General features: G+C 42.2%; 1 long non-coding RNA gene across 1 annotated transcript; it reads right to left on the bottom strand.

Moving 5' to 3' along the window:
• Positions 1 to 5,256: 5,256 nt before the first annotated feature.
• On the bottom strand, positions 5,257 to 21,152 carry LOC115088834. The gene is made up of 3 exons (XR_003855922.1): positions 20,967 to 21,152; positions 12,434 to 12,470; positions 5,257 to 5,443 (listed from the first exon to the last, which is right to left on the bottom strand). It is a non-coding gene; the product is annotated as an uncharacterized LOC115088834 (long non-coding RNA).
• Between the last annotated feature and the right edge of the window lie 1,647 nt (positions 21,153 to 22,799).

Raw genomic sequence — 22,799 nt, 5'->3', positions numbered from 1 at the left:
GCTACTCCCTGCTTTTTGTGAATGCAAATCTTTTTCCACGTTTCCTCTTGCCGTTGAAGCTTAGAGCAATGTTGGAGTCGCATTAACCGTGTGTATGTTTATTGAATAAGGGTATTATCTCCAGGCAGTAACCGTCATTCTTGTGAGCCACCCACTCTTCATTCGTGTCCTCTAGACTTTATGGATCCACAGTGTTTATCCCACGCCCCTTTGAAGTCCTTCACAGATCTGGTCTTCACCACTTCCTCCGGAAGGGCATTCCAGGCATCCACCACCCTCTCCATGAAGAAATACTTCCTGACATTGGTTCTGAGTCTTCCTCCCTGGAGCTTCAAATCGTGACCTCTGGTTCTGCTGATTTTTTTTCCGATGGAAAAGGTTTGTCGTTGTCTTTAGATCATTAAAACCTTTCAAGTATCTGAAAGTCTGTATCATGTCACCTCTGCTCCTCCTTTCCTCCAGGGTGTACATATTTAGATTCTTCAATCTCTCCTCATAAGTCATTCGATGAAGACCATTCACCCTTTTGGTCGCCCTTCTCTGGACAGCCTCCATCTTGTCTCTGTCTCTTCGGAGATACGGTCTCCAGAACTGAACACAGTACTCCAGGTGAGGCCTCACCAAGGACCTGTACAAGGGGATAATCACTTCCCTTTTCCTACTCGATATCCCTCTCTCTATGCAGCCCAGCATTTTTCTGGCTTTAGCTATCGCCTTGTCACATTGTTTCGCCGACTTCAGATCATTAGACACTAACACCCCAAGGTCTCTCTGCTGCTCCGTGCACATCAGCCTTTCTTCCCCCATCGAATACAGTTCATTCGAATTTCCACTCCCCATATGCATGACTCTGCACTTCTTGGCATTGAATCTCAGTTGTCATATCTTCGACCACTCTTCCAGCTTCCTTAAATCCCATCTCATTCTCTCCACTCCTTCCGGCGTGTCCACTCTGTTGCAGATCTTAGTGTCATCCGCAAAAAGACAAAGCTTACCTTCTATCCCCTCCGTAATGTCGCTCACAAAGATATTGAACAGGACCGGTCCCAACACGGATCCTTGCGGTACACCGCTTAAAACCGCTCTCTCTTCAGAGAGAGTTCCATTTACCATCACACATTGTCTTCTGTCTGTCAACCAGTTTGCAATCCAGGCCACCACCTCGGCACTCATTCCTAAGCTTCTCATTTTATTCACCAGTCTCCTGTGCGGGACCGTATCAAAAGCTTTGCTGAAATCCAAGTAGCTGACATCAAGTGCTCTTCCTTGATCCAGTTCCTTGGTTACCCAGTCAAAAAAGTCTATCAGATTTGTCTGACAGGATCTTCCCCTGGTGAATCCAAGCTGCCTCTGGTCCATCAATTCTCCCGACTGTAGATAGTTCACTATTCTCTCTTTCAACATTGACTCCATTACTTTTCCCACCATCGAAGTGAGGCTAACTGGTCTGTAGTTACCAGGCTCTTCTCTGTTCCCACTCTTGTGAAGCGGGACCACCAATGCTCTTCTCCAATCACTCAGCACCACTCCCGTTTCAAGGGATCTGTTGAACAGGTCACACAGCGGACCCACCAGCACATCTCTGAGCTCCCTCAGTATCCTGGGATGAACTTCATCAGGCCCCATGGCTTTGTCCACTTTCAGTTTCTCCAGCTCTTCCCATACATTTTCTACTGTAAATGGAGTTACATCTACTCCACTCCCCTCCATTTTCTTGTTAACTAGCGACGGTCCTTCTCCAGGGTCCTCTTTAGTGAACACAGAACTGAAGTATTCGTTTAATATTTCTGCCATTTCTTCGTCTCTCTCCACACATTGATCCTTTCCATATTTCAATTTCGCTATACCACTTTGAACTTTTCTCTTTTCACTGATGTATCTGAAAAATGTTTTGTCACCTCTCTTTACCTCCTTGGCAATCCTCTCTTCCGCTTGACTTTTTGCCGTCTTGATTAATTTCTTCATCTCCCTCAGTTCTACCAGATATTCTTCTTTGTGCTCCTCCCTTTGGGATCTTTATTATTTTGTCAGCCACCTCCTTTGAGAACCAGATAGGTTTCATTTTTCTTTTGCTTTTCTTTACTTTTCTAACATATAGATTAGTTGCCTTGGTAATTGCTCCTTTTAGATTGGTCCATTGTTGATCCACATCTCTCTCGTTCTCCCAGCCTTTTAATTCTTCCTCCAGGTACTTCCCCATTTCATCAAAGTCCGTGTTTTTGAACTGCAAAACTCGGGTCTTTGTTCATCTTTTCCATATCCTTCTTGTGATATTAAACCATACCGTTTGATGATCACTGGTGCTGATGTGGGCACCCACCTGGACATCAGAGACATTATCTCCATTAGTGAGCACTAAGTCGAGTATAGCTCCTCCTCTGGTGGGTTCCATTACCATTTGTTTGAACAAAGCTACTTGCAGGGCATCCACTATTTCTCTACTATTATTAGATTCTGCAGATGGGATTCTCCAGTCTACATCTGGCATATTAAAGTCTCAAACGATCACCACTTCTCCCTTCTTTCCTATCTTTTGGATGTCTTCAACCAGATCTCTGTCCAGCTCTTCCTTTTGGTTTGGAGGCCTGTAAACCACTCCGATAAAAATGGATGTCCCATCTTTTTTTAGGTCAGTACATAGTGCTTCTTCATTGCCCCATCTTCCTTGCAGCTCAGTTGCTTGGATATTGTTTCTGATATAAAGAGCAACTCCTCTCCCTTTCTTATCCTCTCTGTCCTTCCTTAATAAGTTATAGCCTGGTATTGCCGTATCCCTATCGTGAGATTCCGTGAACCATGTCTCTGTGATAGCAACAATGTCTAAGTCTGCCTCTATCATTAGGGCTTGCAGATCTGGGATTTTATTGCCCAAACTACGAGCATTTGTGCTCATAGCTTTCCAGCTTTCCTTGTTTAGGTTACTGCTGTTCCTGGACTCCTTTTGTGAATTTAGTTGAGTTTTGTTGTCCTCTTCACCCTTCCCCTTTGCATTTGTGCAAAGGAAAGGATTAGTGCTTTTGATGACAGATTCATCCAGCACAATGACCTTTTTCCTTTGGTTACGGATCTGGAATTTCTTTATGCATTGGGTTTCTTCTTTCTTTTCAGATATCACTTCAATCACTTTCTCAAGAGCTTCTTCAGTATTTACTACAGAGAGGGCTTTTTGTACTTGTTGCACCTGATACAGTGTGTGTCTCTGCATCACAGGTTCAATTCTACCAGAGCCCACTGTAATCTTGTTGAGATTTGAGATTGATTAGTGCAATTAATTGCATGTGTGTAATGCTTACACTGCTTAGTGATAGTAAAGGGGCTTATCAAAACTGGCAATACTTTCATTTCCTCATTCAGCAAGTGGTACGTAATGTGCACATACACAGGGTCCTGCCATGACTGCTTTATCCTATGACACTTCACCCTCTTCTACAGCCATTGCAAAGGAGAGGCTAGAGTAGGGGGGAGTGCCACATTACCCTTTTGAGTCTGTGAGCAAGCAAGTCCAAAAGGGAAAGCAGGGTACTAAAACCCTTGCCTAGCACTTCAATTTATTCAGCAACTGCCAAGTCATCTTCAACCAATTTGAGAAAGGCCATTGTGGCAGAGAAGACAAGGTACATATACTTCATTTATCTTATTTTATCTTTAATTTAATTGTATATATTTAGATATTATATTCCACCTTTCAGCTACTTCAAGTTGGATTACATTCAGGTACAATAGGTATTTCTCTGTCCCCAGAGGGTTCACAATGTGGAGCGTCAGCCAAAAAACATTGATGGTTAACAATAAATGGATTACATTGATGTCTGGATCTTTGCAGTTTATCTAAATTTGATGCAAAAAAAAAAAAGTCATCTTTCTTTAGACAAGAAGATAAGTATTATTGGATGAACTTTTTCTGATGCGGTCATTGGGACAATGAAATTAAATTCATGATATAGATGTTGTTTTGGGACACTGAAAAGTTTTTTATGAGTAATTTCAAATCACATTTTTCACTAAAAAAAGGAAAAATTTGGATAATGAGGGCAAGTGATTGTCAGGACATACAGTCAAGAGTATAAATTGAGTTTTTTTGGCTTGTCCCTTTGATTGCCTTTAATTTAAAAAAAAATCTTTTTTTTGTGTATGGCAGTAATGGATTACAAATGAAAAATGTATTTAAACATAAATTGCTGAAAAATGTTTATTTGTTTCTGCTGTTTTGTGGGAAGAACCAAATTTTACCATTCTTGTCACCACCACGGCAAGAATGGCCATAGTTGTTATTTCATAGCCTACTAGCCGACCACAAGGACTTTGAAGATGATACAATGCTAACAGTCTTTCACATTTCAAATCAGTTCAGATAGCATATGGGTCAATGGTCACCAGAATATATTGTTTAGAAGGAAGGGCAGAGAACATAATAGTTGTTGATAGTGGAATGTCATCTCCAACTTCTTTGAATTATTTAAGCTTGAGTTCCATTTCATGTAGAAGTTTGTGGTCCTGGATTGTTTGTGGTCCTGGATTACTATGGGGTTCCTTGTCTCCCTGTCCTTCCTGTGCTGTTATTCATTATTGATTATTAGTTTTGTGATTATTTATTTTCCGCTTTTATTGTACTATGTATAGATATCAGTGCATCCTACACTGGTAGGGTTTGCATGCAATCTGAAGCTTCTTGTCAGTGGAATGCTGAGATGTATTATTTATAAAGACAATGGTCCTCCTTAATTTGCAATTATGCTCATAATGCAATGAGGGCAAGGCAACATGCACAGCAAGATTTCAGACATGAGTTCCTTATATTTTCTTTCACATACATCTAACCCTTTCTTGACTCCCATCTACCATAACTTCCTAAAATTTCACAGAGTAGAAACTGACACTGCAAGCAACTTCAAGAGAAGTGAAATTGAGAATGAATTCAGTTAGTTTAGTTGATGGATGTGTCAGAAATATTGGAATGACTTAATCCAAAAATGGGATTTTAAACAATTTCCAGCTGACAAAATATTTACTAACTTTGGCAAATAAAAAAATTATCATACCATATGTTTAAAACACGTGCCTCAGAGGCATTGTATATCTTGGAAACGTCAAATAAACTGGGTAAATGAAGACATCTGAGCATGCTCATAGCTTATTGTCAATTTGAACTATGAGCTAGAACCCAAAAATGCTTGCTCACATATAACTGTATATTTTAAGGATCTTCTGAAACACATAACACCAATTCAGCATAAGTCTCAATAAGAAAACTAAAGGGAAAAAAAATCATAGTTCTTTATTTCCTGATGGAAAAAAACTTACTGACATAGGCAGAAGGAAATTAAAGATAATGTGATAAAAACATAGAATACAACAGTAGGTAAATCTGCAAGGCCCTGGTGCGATACCACAGACCCCAGTTGATTTCTGGCTTTCTTGTCACGTCTTCACAATTAGGGACCATCTAGGACAAAAACAATAATGAAATTTAAAAAAGCATGGAATAAGTAGATTTTAAAAAGGAGCGCACGGGCCTACATGTGTTCACGCTACCCGGTGCGCACACATGTATGCCCAATTTTATAACATGTGCGCGCATGTTATAAAATCCAGGGTTGACACGCGCAAAGGGATGCACAATTGTGCACCTTGCGTGTGCCGAACCCACTCAGAGCCGCGCTGCCTTCCCCCATTCCCTCCCAGGCTGCTCTGAAATCGGAGCAACCTCAAAGGGAACTTTCCTACCCCCCACCCCACCTTCCTTTCCCTTCCCCTACCTCCCCCGCCCTTTCCCCCCTACCTTTGATGACTTCTTTTTTTTGTTTTAAAACTTACTTCAGCCCTGGGGCTGAAGTAAGTTGCGCGCACCGGCCAACTGCCGGCGCACAATCCCTGGCCCAGCAGCTGTGCGAAGGCCTCTGGTCATGCCTTGCCCCACCCCCGGACTTCCCACCCTGACCCTGGACCTCCCCTTTTGTAAAGCCCTGGGACTTACACGTGTCCCGGGGCTTTACGTGTGTCGCCGAGCCTTTTTAAAATAGGCCCAGTGCGCGTAACCTTTTGAAAATCTGGCCCATAATATTTAAATGAGACAGTAGTGATTAATGTGTGGTCAATCATTTTGGGTTTCTAGCCCTTTCTTAAACTGACATCATGGTATGAGTTTGATCTACTCGATTCCAGTTTCTGAAGGTGTCAGGAATGTGACTCTGCATATCCAAAAAAAAAGGATACTAAGATTCATACCTATTGTAAAGAAACTGATAATGTGTTACATGCTTGAGCATAGAGGTCAGTCTAAAAATCCATATAAAGGTGGTTTATTTGGCTTTTCTAAGATATGCAACACCTCTGGGTAATGTCTTTTTAAATATAGGAATCAATTATTTATATTTGCCAAAGTTAGCAAATATTTTTCAGCTGGAGAATTTTTAAGTCACAAATTTGAATTAATCTAGTCCAATGTTCTTGACTCTTCGAACTGTTGTCATTTCATTTTCCGGTTCTCTTCTCCTGTTCTAAGATACTTTGGCAAGGTATACTGTAAAATCCTTGTTTCCTTGAGCTCTGATATTATATCTGAAAAGTGAACTATATAATCTCGAAAGCTCACATACATGTGTGGCTAATTCTTGTTGGTTTAATAAAAGATAGAATTTGCCATTGTAATCAACCCAAAATTGACTTGCTATTTTAAATTCAAAGTAAAAACACTATACATTGGAGGCATTAATATTATATTACTTAAAAAAAACTGAAGTGGTAGATAATCATATCTTGAATAATAGCATGTGAGACTAAAACTGATGGAAACCATACTAAGGCATGCTGACTATGACTCTCTTCCCCCTAATAAAACTTGTACTCAATAAGATTAATGAAACAATTTCTTAGAATAATAAAAGGCCTCAGCTTCATTTGAATTCCAGTTTAAAAATACAAAATTACAATTATTTTTGATATAAAGTTAAACAATGAAGTGCATAGGTGAGTAGTTATACACAATTCAAAAACTTTAGCTACATTAGAGTACAGAGGTATTGAGGAGGACTGAAACCATTGCACTAACAACCCTGAGCAAGAAAGCATGGGGATAACTTCTACGGATTGGAGGGATAAATTGCACAGAATGGCAGTTACAACCCTGAACACCTTGCTGGGCAAACTGGATGGATCACTTGGTCTTTGACAACATTTACTATGTTACTTCATGACCATGTTTATGTGGCCTTAACAGCCCAGTCAACTCTATCAACCCTAGCCAAGTTTAGGGGCCGACATATTAACCAGTTTTCCCATAGACAAAGAATGTGAGAAACCCATTCAAGCATTAGTCCCTACTGTATTAATGACATTGCCACTTTTTAGAAGACTGACGCCACTGGCTATTACCAGTCTGAAGATGAAAAAGCCCCATTTATCCATAACATATAAACCTCTGAGAGAACCAGTAAGATCTTTGACAGTTATCAGAGGGGATGGGAGCTCCTTTATTTTCCAAATTGATAACAGCACCTCAGAGGACCAGCTCAAGGCCAGGGGAAACCGAGACTCTCCTACTTGGTCCATATTCACCGAAGCTGTAAATTGAAACATGCAAGCTCAGACAAGAAAAGATCCCAGAGGCACACATCTTGCAGAGAAAGGTGAACCACCCTCCTACACTTCACTTCTTTTGACCCAAACTTGATCATACACTTCTTTCCCCCCCCCCCACTTCTTCTTTATTCCCTCTCATTTGATTTTGTTGTTTTCCAACCAGCCAATCACATACAACCCTCTAATCTACAGTATTTACTGACTAGTTCTAGGGGAGCCAACATCAAAAAGGATGTAAGAAGCTGCAACAGAGGGAGGGGATTGAAGAACACGAGAGGTTTGGGGAGAGGAGCAAAGCACAGCCAAGTTATACCGCCAGCTATTAATTGCAGTATCAGGCAAGCCCCCTAAGCAAAAATACATTTAATAGGTCAAAAATGACATTATTCAAAACTGAGCTAATAATTTTTTTATCTATTGTAATTATGAAATTGACTTTTAAGAATACACTTCTTTAATAAAAAGTGATAAAGTGACAAAAGTATCAAAAGAAAATTCAACAAAGTATTAACACACAAAAGACCATTATACACAAATAATTTTGAAATACATAAACTTGATATGTACATGTTTTGACGACTCCATTAATCTGCATCAAGGAAGGTAACTGTATGTGCATACAATACCAAAGAATACATTTTTGTGTGGTTATTTTAAAGTATTATATAGCAAATTGTTTAACCATTTTTTCTAATCATTTTGTAACAAAAAAAAAAGCAAACAAAACAGCTCCATAATAAACATGCAACCACCATATTTTGGTAACATGATTTTAAGTTATTAAATCAAAGTTTATACTTCAGTGAAGTATATTTCATTTTTCTAAATGCTTTAATATTGAATCATGGTCTTTTGGTATCCACTTCTAGCAGCTAATGTATCTGTAATATATATTATGATTGCAAAACTTTATTTTAGAAAACAACTTTCACCAATCTGATAGTACCATGAATAGTAAAAAACACACAGAGTAAAATATGCATAATGCCTTAAGTTTCTGTAGCTGCAGATAAAACATAACAGAAAGTTAGACCTGTGGGGTATACAGACAATGACATTTGTAAAGGTAAAAAAATGGATAGCCTTGAAAGCATGGTTCAAGAAAGACAACTGATCTAGCACACAACCTAGTACAAGTTACAGAGTTTTTGCTCTTTACAATTTCACATTGGAGCTGAAATAGCTAGTGCAAAAAGTCTAAAAACTCTATCTCAACAGTAAATGAAAACTATCAAACTGCTTCCATTGCTGGTTTTAAGTCTCTGAGCCCCCACCCCCCAAAGAGCTGCTTTGGGATAATGAGAATAAAAAACATTGGCTCCTGGTACCTGCTGCCAATACAGGTTGCAACAATTTCTTCCAGTCCCTTTAAACAGGGGAGCATAGAAAAGCAATTTTTAACTTTTTAACTCTTGATTTAACTTACATAAACATATAGTAGATGACAGAGTGAAAAGACCAACTACCCCATCCAGTGTGTCCAGTTATATCCCAGTTACTAGCCATAAGCTATGACCACTTGTAAGATAGTTCTCCTTGTCCAGGACAGTTTTTGTCACCTTTCTCATTTGAATCTTGCCATAAGCAGGTAAAACACCTCTCTTTGTTCATACCCTGCACCCCTCCCTTTCCATATCTAACCACAAAACTTTGTAATAATCCAAATAACTGTCATGTCTGCTGCCCAAACATTTTGTTTCCTTGGTCCCCTGCACAGACTGCCTGATGGAAAGTGCTTCATGAGCACCTGTGTTTCCCACTAGGACTTCTAGATATTTATGGCAGGATGAAGAAGTGTTAATAAGTAGTAATTAAGGCCACCAGCTGGTGGGAGTTTTTTGTTTATATTTAATATGTATTTGTTCATGTTTTATAAAAGTGTGGATATAAATACAAATTTGGCCTCTACTGCCAAAACAAAAGTTAAGCCTGAAGAGTATTATTTCAAAGGGGTTTAAAAGGAGATTGAAAAGAAGAGGGGTAAGGGTGAATCTCTGGTGGGGGAGATTAGTATTACCAGATTAAGAATGGTTCATGGTTTCCTATTATTACTTTACAATTGCTGAATTGTTGAAATAGAGCTTATAGGGTTTTTTTTAGACTAAATATTTCAACTTCAGTGTGTAATTTTATAGAAAAACAACTCTGTACCTCGTACTAAGCTATGCACTTTGAACCAGGCTTTTGGAGATTTCCATTTTTTTTTAATTTTTATAACCATTGTTGCATGCATGTCCTACAGGTCTTGCTTTTAGTTATGTGGTGCTGCAGCTGTAGCAGCTTGGGGCGTGAAGCATGTTTTACCCGCTGTGATGTTTACAGTCCATATCCATTATCATATTCATGACAACGTATTCCTAAAAATAAAAGATTTCTGAACCCAGAAGTGCCTATCCTCAGTAAAGGTGAAGAATACCAGTGCTGCAGGATGAGGGCTAAGCCAGAAACAGAGGCAAGGCAAGAAGCTGAGGGGCTGGTGCGTTACAAAAATAAGTACAGGAGAAAAGAAGAGAAAGAAACAGGATCTCACACCTTTAGCAGGAGGGAATTCATAAGCTTGAGAGGGCAGTGAGCTCCCAGAGAAGTTTGTGAACTGGAAAACAGATGACTATGAGAGTAAACGTAAAATGGGTTAAAAAAATGGGTCACTGTATGATGTACAAATAATGGGGCTGATGCAAAAAACTTGTGCTGAAAGCAGGTGCTGTGTATTCAGCGCCCACTTTCATAACACGCCCCCAGGCACCTCTCCTGGGGGGCGATGCAATATTTAAATTAGGGCTTGCGCTGTCGAGGAGGCGCTAGGGGCGATTGTGCTCCCCTAGCGCCTCCTTGATAGTGCAAGCCGGAGAGAGGACCGCTGTCAGTGGCTGTCCGCCGGTTAAGAAAACAGATGCTGAATTTATCAGCGTCCCGTTTTCCTAACCAGCGCACAAGCAGGGGTTAGGAAAATGGATGCTGATAAATTAAATGTCCATTCTCCCAACCTGACTACCGGCACCAGAAGGAGTGTATAAGTCAGTATTAAAGAGCCGGGCACTTAATATTAATATATTCACTCCTTCACTTATTGCAGATTGGTCCTTTTACTGTCTCTTGCCAGTGAAAGGACCAATCACCTTTCAGAATGTTGTCTTGAAAGGGGATTGGTCCCTTCACTGACAAATGTCAGTGAAAAGGACCAAAGGACAATAAGTGAAGGAGTGAATAAATTAATATTAAGTGCCCAACACGTTAATATTGATTTATATACTCCTTCTGGTGCCGGTAGTCAGGTTCGGAGAATGGACGCTGAATTAACCAGTGTCCATTTTCCAAATCCCTGTCACCACTTTTTTTAAACTATTTTTTTTCATTATTTTTTTAAAGAGTTGTTCCTCCCACTTAATATCCAAGGATTTTAAGTAGGAGGCAGTACAGAAAAGCAGTTTTTTCTGCTTTTCTGTACTAGTTTTAGTAGCGCTCAGCTCCAGGCAGGCGTTAATTTCTGATCGCTAAAATGTGCGTCTCAGATGCACATTTTTCTTTTGCATAGGGAGTGAATAGCTAATAGCCTCCTTCACATTATTTGCATGTAATGAGTACTATTACTTTCACTCCGCATTGGTCGTGCGTTTTAGAGGTGCTAATTCCCTTATTGCATAATGGGATTAGTTAGCGCCTCTACGACCCATGTCCAACTGCGGGTTATACAGTATGCTGGGCTCAGCACACTGTATTGCATTGGCCCCAATGTTTGTGTAATAAAAAAAAAGGAAAAAAAAAAGGAGCGAATGGATGGGTGAAGTGGTGGTTTGCAGCAGTTCAGACATGAGAGGCAAAATGGTCTGCGAAAACTGGGGGAAAGGCTGGAGTTAAATAAAAAATGAAACAGAAAATAAAAAGAAATTAGGGGAAGAAAGAATTTAAAAGGGAAAATAAGAGCTGATGGGAGGTGCTTTGAGGAAGAGCTTTGTGAACTGAGAGTGGCAGTGTGAAAATGAGCTTATAATGTGAAAGCTACTCTGAGAAGTTTCCTTAAGTAAATATAAATAAAAACACATTGAGAGACACAGATGGTGTCTCTATATATGTGTGAGACTTGTTAAAAAATGTGTGAGAAAGGGAAAAGATATGTGAGAGAGGAAAGCTACAATTAGGAGCTGTGGCTGTGAAGAAAGCGTAAGGTGGGAGAGTGGTCATAAAACAGGATAATCCTTAGTGCAAACTGTTGTAGGGATAGAAGAGGAAAGCTATGTGCAGGTTTTCAGTTTGATTGAGCCATGGTGATAGAAAGATGGAGCAGAAGGAAAAAAGCGATCTTGCTGGGGATTATAGATAGCAGAATTCAACCACTATCAGAGGTTCAAAACTTCTATCTGTGTTCACAGAAAACTCCCTGTGAGTTTTTGTGCATTTGCGAGTAGAACTGAGAGTGAAAATATCTGAGTAGTAGCTTCATCTGACAAATAGATGAATTACTAAGAGACAGAGCTTTATTTTTTTTCTTTCTAGCTAGAATTCAGTTACATTATAAGGTATTCTGAGAATGAGGCAGGCACACACCAAGATTTGTGGAAAATGTTTTTTTCAGGGTAAGAGTAGGTAGCTTCTAATTACTTATTTAAGATTAGGGAGCCAGTGAAACTATGATAATCAAGAGGGTGAGAAACAGGACATGCTTTATCTTGATGAAAGAGTCTTCAGGATCCGTGTTTCAAAACCAAAAATGTAAACAGCACCCAATGAAAGATGTGAGCTCACTAGTTTACACCTCACATTTACAATAATTCTGATCAGAGTTAAAGTGCCATAGTATAACAAAAGAATGCAATAATGTTGGTAAACATATTTAGGGAAACTCAAAGCAACTTACCTGTAAGTAAGTGGAACTTGAGTTCTGGCACAGGAATCTAAAAAAGAAAGAAAACGGATTTAAATAAAAGACAATCTAATATATGAATAAAGTGTTAAACAAAGTACTTGTTTAATTTAGGTATTCCTGAGTCCAGGGATAAGAACATAAGAAATTGCCATGCTGAGTCAGACAAAGGGTCCATCAAGCCCAGCATCCTGTTTCCAACAGAGGCCAAAACCAGGCCTCAAGAACCTGAGGCAGCATGGATTGACCAGGGGAAGATCCTGTCAGACAAATCTGATTGACTTTTTTGACTGGGCGACTAGGGATTTGGATCGAGGAAGAGCGCTCGATGTCATCTACTTGGATTTCAGCAAAGCTTTTGATACGGTCCCGCACAGGAGGCTGGTGAATAAAATGAGAAGCTTAGGAGTGAGTGCCGAGGTGGTGGCCTGGATTGCAAACTGGTTGATGGACGGAAGACGATGTGTGATGGTAAATGGAGCTCTCTCTGAAGAGAGAACGGTGTTAAGCGGAGTGCCGCAAGGATCGGTGTTGGGACCGCTACTGTTCAATATCTTTGTAAGCGACATTGTGGACGGGATAGAAGGTAAGGTTTGTCTTTTTGCGGATGACACTAAGATCTGCAACAGTGTGGACACACCGGAAGGAATGGAGAGAATGAGACGGGATTTAAGGAAGCTGGAAGAGTGGTCGAAGATATGGCAGCTGAGATTCAATGCCAAGAAGTGCAGAGTCATGCATATGGGGTGTGGAAATCCGAAAGAACTGTATTCAATGGGGAGTGAAGGGCTGATGTGCATGGAGCAGGAGAGAGACCTTGGGGTGATAGTGTCTAACGATCTGAAGTCAGCAAAACAATATGACAAGGCGATAGCTAAAGCCAGAAGGATGTGGGCTGCATAGAGAGAGGAATATTGAGTAAGAAAAGGGAAGCGATTGTCCCCTTGTACAGGTCCTTGGTGAGGCCTCACTTGGAGTACTGTGCTCAGTTCTGGAGACCGTATCTCTGAAGGGACAGAGACAGGATGGAGGCAGTCCAGAGAAGGGCGACCAAAAAGGTGGATGGTCTTCATCGAATGATTTATGAGGAGAGATTGAAGAATCTAAATATGTATACCCTGGAGGAAAGGAGGTGCAGAGGTGATATGATACAGACTGGAAAGGTTTTAATGATCCAAAGACAACAAACCTTTTCTGTTGGAAAAAAATCAGCAGAACCAGGGGTCACGATTTGAAGCTCCAGGAAGGAAGACTCAGAACCAAAGTCAGGAAGTATTTCTTCACGGAGAGGGTGGTGGATGCCTGGATGCCTGGAACGCCGTTCCGGAGGAAGTGGTGAAGACAAAAACTGTGAAGGATTTCAAAGGGGCATGGGATAAACACTGTGTATCCATAAAGTCTAGAGGATGTAAATGAAGAGAAGAGGCTTGGGGGTGGCTTGCGGGAATGACAGCTACTACATGGAGATTAATACCTTATTCAATAAACATATACACGGTTAATGCAACTCCAACATTGTTCTATGCTTCAACGGCAAGAGGAAATGTGGAAAAAAGGATTTGCATTCAGAAAAAAGCGGGGGAGAAGATGCATTCACAAAAAAGTGGGGGAGTAGCTTGCTTGTTGCGGCGGTTACTACCCCAAACCAAATAAGCCTGATACTTCACTTTCAATGCATGTCCAGCATAGCTCTCTGCTTTAACAGCAGCGGAGAATGAAGAAAAGAGGATTTATATTCAGACAACAACCAACAAGACTGAATTGCACAGGCTGGGTAAACAAATAAGCATTGGTGTAGCTTGCTTGTTATGGCGGTTACTACCTCGAATCAGTTAAGCCTGATACTTCACTTGGAATACATATCCAGTGCAGCTCACTGCTTCAATGGCAAGGGAGAATGAAGAAAAGAGGATTTATATTCAGACAACAACCAATAAGACTGAATTGCACAGGCTGGGTAAACAAATAAGCATGGGAGTAGCTTGCTTATTGCGGCGGTTACTAGACCTTTATCCCACTGAAAATCCGGGACAAGAAATCCAGCTAACGTTAGCTGGATAAGTTGTCCACTAAACATCCTACTGAATATGGACTCCTATATTGTTAACTACTAAATGATCAACTTTGGCTGATCTCAAATGACTAGTTAGTAAAAGGGGTTTTCAGTCAGTGCCCATATATGCATTTGTGCATATGTGCAAGCTCCACCCTGACACACCCCTAGCACTTCCCTTTTTTGTACCTGTACTTTTGTTTGCAAACGCACATATACACGTGTATGTAGCCCCTTTTTAAAATATGCATTATGCAAGATCGGGCAACATATGGCTTTTTTACTTGAATAAGCCTTTGAAAATTCACCTTCATAGAAATATAGAAATGATGGCAGAAAAGGACCAAATGGTCCATCTAGTCTGCAGGTTACCCGCATGCTTAGTTTCCAAAACCATAAAAATCAGGGCCCTCATTGGTTACTGTCTAAATCCAATTCCCTGTTACCCCTTGCTGTTGAAGCAGAGAGCAATAATGGAGTTGCATTTACAGTATGCAGGCCTATGGGTTAAGAGTAGTAACTACTGCACCAACAAATTACTGCCATGCTTATTTGTTTCCCCAGCCCTCGTTGGTTGCTGTCTGAGTCCCATTCCCCTTTTCCCCTGCCATTGAAGCAGAGAACACTGATGGAGTCGCATTAACAGCATTTAGGCTTATTGGCTAAGGGTAGTAACTGCCGCAACAGCAGGTTATCCCCATGTACCCTTTTCTTCATTTCCATCCTCTGGCTTTTAGGGATCCACAGTGTTATCCCATCATGCCCCTTTGATTTCTTTCACTCTTTTTTTCTTCTCCACCTCCTCCAGAAGGGCATTCTAGGGATCCACCACCCTCTCCATGAAGAAATATTTCCTGATGTTGGTTCTGAAATGTCCTCCCTGAAGTTTCATTTCATGACCTCTAATGCTACTGGTTTCTTTCCAACAGAAAATGTTTGCGGACTGTGCATCATTAAAACCTTTCAGGTATGTGAAGGTCTGTATCATATCTCCCCAGCACCTCCTCTCTTCCAAGGTATACATATTCAGATCCTTCAGCATCTACTCATAGTCTTCTGATATAGACCCCACACCATTTTGGTCGATCTTTTCTGGACTCCATCCTGTCTTTATTCCCCTTTCAGAAACAGACTCCAGAACTGAACACAGTACTCCAAATGAGGCCTCATCAAGGACATGTACAAGGGCATTATTACTTCCTTTTTCTTACTGATTATTCTTCTCTCTATGCAGCCCAGCATTCTTCTGGCTTTAGCTGTCTCCTTGTCACATTGTTTCACTATCTTCAGACTCCAGACACTATTACCCCAAGATTTCTCTCCTGGTCCATGCACATCAGTCTCACATCAACCATCACATACAGCTCTTTTGGATTGCCACACCCCAGATGAATGACTGCACTTCTTGCATTGAATCTCAGCTGCTAAATCTTTGACCACTCTTCCAGCTTTCTTAAATTATTTTTCATTTTTTTCTGCTCATTCAGGCATCTCCACTTTATTGCAGATCTTAGTATCATCCACAAATAGGCAAACTTTACCTTCTATCCCTTTCGCAATGTCATTCACAAAGATATTGAACAGAACGGTCCCAACACTGATCCCTGTGGAACTCCACTTAACACAGTTCTCTCTTCCATTTACCATTACTTTCTGACTCCTATCAGTCAACCAGTTTGTAATCCACACCACCACCTTGACGCTCACTCCCAAATTTTTTGTTTTATTCACAAGCCTCTTATGTAGGACCATATCAAAAGCTTTGTTGAAATCCAAATAGATCACATCTAGTGCTTTTCCTCAATCCAATTCTCTAGTCGCCCAATCAAAAAAATCAGTCAGATTTGTCTGATAGGACCTTCCTTTGGTGAATCCATGCTTCCTTGGGTCCAGCAACCCACCGGATTGTAGGTAGTTCACTATCCTTTCCTTCAGCAGAGTCTCCATTAATTTTCCCTCTCTGCTACCACTCTTATGAAGTGGGACCACCACCGCTCTTTTCCAAATCCCACAGCAGCATTTCCGTTTCCAGGGATCTATTAAACAGATCCTTCAGCAAACCCACTAGCACATCCCTGAGGTCTCTCAGTATCCTGGGGTGTATCTCATCTGAACCCCATGGCCTTGTCCACTTTCAGTTTGCCTTGCTCCTTCCAGATAAGCTGAATGTGAAACTCCTCTGTAAGCAGAGTTTCATCTACTCCATCCCCAGCTACGGTCTTGATAATCAGCAACAGGCCTTCTCCACGATCTTCTTTAGTAAATACTGAACTGAAATATTTGTTTAATACTTCTGCCATTTCTTCGTTACTCTCCTCACATTGCTCCTTGTCACCTTACAATTTCACTATACCATTTCTTACCTCCCTTCTTTCACTGATATATCTGAAAAATGTTTTGTCTCCTCGCTTTTCCTCTTTGGCCATCCTTTCTTCTGCTTGACCTTTTGCTTTCCTTAATTCTTTCTTTGTCTCCCTCAGTTTTAGCAGATATTATTCTCTGTGTTCCTTTTTTTTGGGATCCTTTATACTTCTTGAACGCTGTTCTTTTAGCCTTTATTTTTTCAGTCACTTCCTTAGAGAACCAGTTTGGTTTCTTATTCCTTTAAGAGCCTAAATTTAGCCTTCAGGAATTCTGTCCTGCATGTACATTGACAGCTGTACATTGACAGCTGCTCTTCTCCAGAATTCTCTAAAATCTCATCTAGGTGGTAGGTGAGGTCAGGCAGGCAAATTACCAAGTGATCTTCATGCTCACTTTCCTAATGATCAGCCATCCTAACCCTTCCTTCCTGGCCACATACCCCTGGAGTCATATCCTTGCTGAGATAGGACAAAGCATCACTTGGAGGGCAGATTCTAGTTACAGGTTCATTGTGACATCAAGGTGATAGTCTCCTACCAGGAGACTTTGCCCCTCTAAAACAGCACAAAGGCTGCTAGACTAGAGTGGGAACCACTCTACTATGTCCCAAAAGGTCTCCTCTAAATATACCTCTCTGTCAGCCTCAGCTCCTCCAGGTCTGCCACTCTGGCTTCCAGAAATCAAGCTCATCCTGTGAGAGCCAGGATGTCTTTGCAGCAGGTGCACACATACAACTTCCAGCCAGACAAGGCATATTTTTAGTACTTTAAAAAAAGAGTATATCCATTTTAGTAGCTTTGGGAATCCCTAGCCATATATAGTATTTAGGCATCTTCAGTTGAATTACTACCATATGAATACATTTCTATACATGTTTATTTTTCATTCTAATGTACATATCTGTAAATTTTATTATGATGAATTATTCTTAATTATCCAGTGCTTCTTTACTTGGAAACAAAAGCAGATGTTATGAAGTGAACAAGAGCTATTGATTTAATAAAGCACAGGTGTTTTCTTTTTTTCAAATACTACAACATATCAGATAATATTTTGCAGGCACAGAGAGCTCCTCTGTTTCTCCATTTTCAGAGTCTGCAGCCAGAATGCCCAATCCTTTAGGTTCCACATACTAATATAACATATTAGTTAATGAAGCAGAAAATGACCAAAATAACCCATCTAACTTGCCCTGTAGCAAGTGGCCCCTAGTCCCTGGACCTTACTCCATTCAAATGGATAGGGAAAGTTCAGGTCAGCGCCATTTTGGAAAATAGCACCAAACGGGCTGGGTGCAAGGGTGCACTTGGCCCCAATACAGGATGCAATAGGTTTTGGGGAGGGGGGGTGCAGAAAGGTGGTCGGGATGGAGGAAGGGGGGCAGGATCTGGGACCCTGTTTTTCAATTTAACATTTCAGGAAGGGTGGTGGGTATGGGAAGGGGGAGCCAGGGCCTGGTCTTCATTTTTATTTGTTGGACTGCAGAGGGGCCAAGGCCTGGACCCTAATTTGGACTTGGGGGTGGGAGTGTGTACAGGAAGGGGGCCGGGACCCACTTTACTGTTTTTTAGCTCTTAGGGTGGTGGGTGGGTATGGGAAAGGGGTCGGGACCCTCATTTTTATGTTTAGCTCTGGGGGGTCCAGGGCCTGGTATACATTTTAATTTGATGGACTGGGGGTGAGGGGGTATGGGAAGGGAGACAGGGACCTGGTCTACATTTTTATGTAATGGACTGGGGGAGGTGGGGAGGCCAGTGCCCACACCACACAGGTTCATTTTTTAATTTTTATACTTTTGGGGGAGTCAGGGCCACCTTGAGTGGAAACCTCAAATTGAGATGGATGTCAGCTCTGACCCTGCTCAACCTCCCCATTTGGCAAAAATTTTATTTTTGGGCCAGGGACCCTTTAAGATGATGGTGGTCCCTTGAGGATAGGGCCACCATCAAATTAAAGGGCCTAAAGGCACATTCTTTTGCCCTGCTGGGTTTGTCTGCATGACAAAAGAATGCACCATACAGCCACAATGTTTTTGGTGGAAGGGCACCACTGTCACAGTAAGATTCCTCCCATCAATAGTGGGACCCCTCCTATGAGAAAATATTGCAGCTTAATGCATCCACGAGTAAATGAGATTTGTTTGACATGCTCTACTTGTGGTAAAACCAAACTGCCTTGGATTCTGCAATCCATTATATTGTAGATAGTCCACTATCCCTTCTTTCAGTAGTTTCCCTCAATTTTCCACATTACAGATCTAAGGCTAGGCAGCTTGTAGTTTCCAGCCTTCACTCTATTGCCAAAGGATTTATTGAACAGGTCCTTCAGAGGACAATCCAGAACATCTCTGAGCTCCCTTAGGAACCTGGGGTACATCCCATCCAACCACATGGCTTTGTCCACTTTCAGTTTTGCTCACTGCACACACTTTCTTCCGTAAATGGTGTCATTTCTACCCTGCTCTCATACATATCCTTGGCATCCGCGCACATGTTATAAAATCCAGGATCGGCGCGCGCAAGGGGGTGCACAATTGTGCAACTTGTGCGCGCCGAGCCACACAGGTTGGCTCCGTTCCCTCCGAGGCTGCTCCGATTTCTACCACTCCCCCCCCCCCACTTCCTCTTCCTTCCCCTATCTAACCCACTCCCCAGCCCTAACTAGATCCCCCCCTACCTTTGCCTCAGTAGTTACGCCTGCCCGCCATCCCCAGCACAGGCCGCTATGCTGGAGGACTCGGGACCGCCCCCGGACCGCCGTCGAACCACCCCCTGACCTGCCCTGGACCACCGCCATGCCCCTGGACCCGTCCCCTTCCTGCCCCTTTTTTCAAAGCCCCGGGACATACGCGCTTCCCGGGGCTTGCGCATGCCGCTGAACCTATGCAAAATAGGCTCGGCGCGCACAGGGGCAGATTTTCTCGGGTTACGCACGTATCTTACGCATCTTTGCAAATCTACCCCTAAATCCCATATAGTGCATATTTTTTTAATTTATTCCCTCAAAGTAATTGTTATTCCCTGAATATCTCATAAGCAATACTTTTATAAGATCTTTTCAATGCCTGTCCCTTCTTAGTCGTAATAACAGCAAGATGCATGCACAACCTTTGTGCCAAGTTAAGCATGTAAAAAGGTTTGTTCGCATAAAAAGTGCACCCAAAAACAAAGCAGACAATAAGTGCACAGGGCCAACACACTGCGCACACCAACAGCCTATAAAGGGCAGCAGAACATGTACAAGAGCTCGCAAAAACGGCCATCATGACCTACTATGTGGCGTGCAAGAAAAAGGCCTAAGTGTGGGGCCTAGCCCACCAGGGGCTGCTCAACCCGCCAAGCTGCCCAGTTCCCCAACTCCAATGAGAGCAGAAACGAATATCGGTATGGCACACTGAGAATGGAGACTAGAGGAAGTCCTGAAATCCCCTCTAGCTGACTCTGATTCAGGTAAAATTTTTTCCTTTTTTTTTTAAACCTTAGCTGAGCTCAGCGCTTACTGGCTGAATACAGAGACAGTCTCCAGCTGTGGGGGAAGAGGGCATCTTCCGACACAACCACTCTTGGCCTCATGCACCCGCTGCCTTTCAGCTGAACTAGTAGCTAAGTCCATGCCAGGAAACTCAGCTACTGGACGAATGCACACCTCTGAGGGACCATGGAAATCGCCTCAAGAATTCTCAACTGGGGGAGGACATTTAGGTATCACCACAGGAGAGCAGGGATTTCTTTTTCTGAATTTAGAATTTCAAATTTCTCCTTTCAAAAAGCTTGAAGCAATCTCCATAGGGAGATGTACGTCCAAAATCTGCTGGAGACGGAGAATACTGACAGGCTGGGATCACTGCAGGGTTAAATATACTGTGACATCAGCTTGCTCTGTCTCCATCTGCTGGCAGGGGAGCATAAACCCACTGGTCCTGAGTCCATCTGTCTACACGCTAAGAAATGAGAATATTTTGCACGTCTCATTTTCTCTTCAAGATTAATTGCAGTAACCCAGTATTCAAATTATTCATCAGTCAAATGTGATCTAAGGATTCGCAGAACTTCATCAATGTAAGATCTCCCACCCACTCCTCTTTATGGAGTACATCAGCATATTACTTACCACCCTGAATGTCCAGTTTTGGCAGTCTCTCCTGAATGGAATCGATCTCTGTAGCTGTCAAGGACTCTCTCTCTTCATATGTAACAGCTTCCTCTGGATGTTGAGGGCTCAGCTGAGTTTTTAACCTAAGCGAAGCTACTATAACATTACCCTTGGTTCAGTGTAACTAGAGTATCTATCATGTGGTGGTAAGACTCTAAATATGGGGAAGAAAGAGGAGGAGGAAAAGGGGCTCTTGCTCAAGTGGAGCTTTGGATGTAGGAGAAGGGGGTGGTAAAGATTAAGCAGGGACAGAATCCTTTTTCACAGATTCTGTTGTTCTTGCTGGAATGACTTGATCTGTGACTCTTGCTTTCATTTCAAACTTTCTCCAAAAACATTTGAATCATGCACTAGCGACAGAACAGTTTCCCTTCTTGTCATAAAGAGATAAATCTCGCATAACTTTAGTGATCTTATCAACATCAAAGGAAAACCCTGTTGGCCAAGCCATGAGTCCCAGTATTTTATTAAACCACTCTCCAATTTTCTGTGTATCAAAGATACCCCCAGATGTAACTGAATAATACTGTTTCGAGTTCTAGCATTTCCCTGCACCATTACTTTCCTGCCTTCCTTTGAATTTTTACCCCTTTCAAACATTGTTTCTCATTCACACACAGGCACAATTCATATAAATCAACACATCCATTACACACATAACTGCAATAATAAGAGTCACAAAGCCAATTAATCTTCTGCACAAACAAGCACCATAACACTCACAATTCCTACAAACAGAAATATAGTTAATCACTAATCCAGTGGTATTGTATGGACATAAGAAGTGGTAATTGCACATCATACATACACAGGAACAGAGCCCCTCCACCTTCATCTTCTCCTTTTTTTTCCTGCTGAAATCTGTATGCAGCAAAATGGATTAGACAGCAAAGGATGTCTGATTAGAAACTTTTATTTATGGAGATTATTTATTTATTTATTTTAGCTTTTATATATCGGCATTCATGGGTATATCATGCTGGTTTACAATATAACTGAAGGAGGAAATTACAGAAAACCAGGGTGAGGGGAGAGGGAGCAGATAGTAAGAGAGAAGGGGCGAGAGAAGAGAGGGAAAAACAGGAAGAGGAGAAAAGGAACAGTACCTGATGGAAAACAACAGAAGAACAGAATGGGGCAGATTTTCAAAGGGGTACGCACGTAAGATACGCGCGTACCCCCTGAAAACCTGCCCCAAGCTCCGCCTGCGCGCGCCAAGCCTATGTTGCATAGGCTGCCGGCATGCGCAAAGCCCCGGGATGTGCGTAAGTCCCGGGGCTTTCCTGGGGGGGGGGGGGGGGGGCGTGTTGGGGGCGTGTTATAGCGACAAGTCATCGGGGTTGGGGCCGTGGGCGGGGCCGCAGGCGAGGTTCCAGCCCAGGGGCATGGCTGCGGCCTCCGGCCCAGCCCCCGAACCGGAACATGGTGAGCCGGCAGCTGGCCCGGGGCACGCAAGTTATGTCTGCCTCGGGCAGGCGTAACTTTTTGAACAAAGGTAGGGCGGGTTTAGATAGGGCTGGGGGGGTGGGATAGGTAGGGGAAGGGAGGGGAAGGTGCGGGGGGGGGGGTGGAAGGAAAGTTCCCTCCGAGGCCGCTCCGATTTCGGAGCGGCCTCGGAGGGAATGGAGGCAGGCTGCGCGGCTCGGCTCCCGCAGGCTGCCGATTTTGAGCAGCCTTGCGCACGCTGACCCCGGATTTTAAAAGATACGCGTGGCTACGCACGTATCTATTAAAATCCGGCATACTTTTGTTTGGGCCGGTCACTCGAACAAAAGTATGTGCGGGCGTAGT

The sequence above is a fragment of the Rhinatrema bivittatum genome, chromosome 3 (genome assembly GCF_901001135.1).
Source record: "Rhinatrema bivittatum chromosome 3, aRhiBiv1.1, whole genome shotgun sequence".
Lineage (NCBI taxonomy): Eukaryota > Metazoa > Chordata > Amphibia > Gymnophiona > Rhinatrematidae > Rhinatrema > Rhinatrema bivittatum.
This window is presented reverse-complemented; position numbering and strand designations above follow the sequence as displayed.